The following is a 2,222-nucleotide window of genomic DNA, read 5'->3' on the forward strand; positions in this document are numbered from 1 at the left end:
CGTAAATTGCACCTTTTTTACATTACGGGACCTGTAGCGTTATGGTCAAAGACAAATATATATAACCATAACGCTACAGATCTGCAGCTACAGCGATATATACTTGGTATTATAATATGGTATGAAGATCCTTGTGTATAGATATTCAGTTTTCCCTGGCGGTGATTATCTATTATTCTCAAATTCAACATTTACAATATTTCTCTTCTGTAGGACCTCGAGGACAGCAATCAGAGAAGAGAGATTGCCAGTCAATGGAGATGCAAATCATACTGAAGTTCATGTGAACAACAGATCACGCTGCATTCAAGAAGAGTATAATGCTACACTTACCATAACTGATACTACACTTACCATAACTGAGATTTTATTCTACCTTTTATTTTAATACTTAAACAAAATTTAAAAAAACAATAGGAAAAAAATGATTGTAATCTCTGATAAAAATATTTAATTTTCCTATAAATCATTTCTTGAGTAAATTGTGACATAATTATACATCCCCCCCTTGTAGATTATGCTCCCAGAAAGATTTCAACCAGAAGAAAAATGTAACAAAACCTAGAAGTCTTGTGAGATCTGTCTTTATTTATGATTTTTTTTATAGACTTTATTGTTGCTACTATATTGGCTTTATACTAATAGCTGATACTCAGCTTTAATGTTGTTACTGATTGATTCTTTCGACCAGCACCTTTTTTTCATTAAAAAATACACACTTTGGTCAGCAATCTGCAGGGAAAGTGAAGAAAGGTGATGCATTTTCACTTATATAGGAAGGCTGTCATCAACATCCACATCCTTATAAATTAAATCACTCGAGGTACGTCTTAACCTCTTTCTGTCTCTGATATGAGGTGGTTTTTACTCTCTCTCTCTCTCTCTCTATATATATATATATAGATAGATATATATATATATATATATATATATATATATATATATATATATATATATATATATATATATATATATATATATATATATATATATATATATATATATAATATATACATGTACATATGTATGTGTTTATAAAGTGTAAATGCATTCCATGCAATATCTTTATCCAGAAAGCAAAAAAGTTCAAAAAGAGTGGAAAGAAAAGACTTCCAAAACTTCAACAACCATTTAAATGAAGTGCAGACAAAATATGCTAGAACAGTATGGTATGTAATGTTTCTCTTACACGAATGCATGTAAATGTAAAAGGAAAACGAGAAGTTCACGGATCCTAATAATTGTCTATAGACCTGGTGCTGCTCATCAGATTTTTATCTTAAAAGTTGTGACCTTGAAATATGACCCCATCATGGGTCAGAACTTCCAATTACTAGCCTGAATTAGCACAACATAGAGATGCATCTTTATTGGCATATGATCTTGCCAATCTGAAGATTTCTCCCTGTAAACATACAGTCTTGCATAAATTTTGATTCTGATTTATAAATTTGAATAAAAAAATTAAACATGTATTTGGAACATTTGCAAGTTTGACAGTTACATGTATGAATATGCTCTGGGTTATTTTATTTCCTTTAATTAATGATACCCCCCCACTTGAAAAGCGGGAGGGTATATAGTGATTGGGATATCCGGCTGGCTTATATCCGTCTGTTATGCTTTGGGGTAACCATCTCATCCACAATTATGAGACTTTCACAGAATCTTTGTTAAATTGTGCCATTGTTACCTCCTACATTACTTTTTAATCAGACACGTACATGTATTTTGCGTTTCCCATCTAGCAAAACATGAGCACGGTCATTTTTTCTGTAAAACTGAAGGGTACCCATATTTAGTCTCTATTTTGTAACTTTTTCACATTCTCATTTTCTTCAAAAGGCAAGTGAAATATTAATTAATATCCCCTCCCTTTTAAAATAAAAAAATTGTGAGCTCCTCTTTTTTTCAAAAGTTTGAGATTTTCATTTCATTCACTCCCAAATTTCATTTTATTCGTTGACAAGCAGATTGTACTTTTTCTTATGTTAACAGTTTGGTCTGGACGGTATAATAAAATTACAGTAAATGGCCAATCTCTAAACCTTAGATAGAGCACAATCTGCTTGCATGAAATGACAAATTGGTATGATGATGGGGAAATATAATACCAGAATTCCTTACTTTTTTTTTATTAACATTTAAAACTTGGTCAAAATAAAGATTTACTGACCAAGTACAGATTCATTGAGTGATAAAGTAAGACCGCGGAACATTAA

At 31.2% G+C, this 2,222-nt stretch overlaps 1 long non-coding RNA gene across 2 annotated transcripts in view; it reads left to right on the plus strand.

Moving 5' to 3' along the window:
• The first annotated feature begins 217 nt into the window (after window positions 1–217).
• The window catches only part of LOC134233309 (uncharacterized), a 5,006-nt gene continuing 3,001 nt past the window's right edge, over window positions 218–2,222 (plus strand). The window contains exons 1-4 of one of the 2 annotated variants that reach the window (XR_009984972.1): window positions 218–315; window positions 515–572; window positions 729–823; window positions 1,074–1,169. This is a non-coding gene — a long non-coding RNA (uncharacterized LOC134233309). Of the gene's footprint in view, window positions 316–514; window positions 824–1,073; window positions 1,170–2,222 lie in introns of both variants that reach the window. The other variant, XR_009984971.1, reaches the window with a different exon arrangement.

Source organism: Saccostrea cucullata, unplaced genomic scaffold (genome assembly GCF_032062105.1).
Source record: "Saccostrea cucullata isolate Sc308-1 unplaced genomic scaffold, CSIRO_AGI_Scuc_v1 ctg15193, whole genome shotgun sequence".
Lineage (NCBI taxonomy): Eukaryota > Metazoa > Mollusca > Bivalvia > Ostreida > Ostreidae > Saccostrea > Saccostrea cuccullata.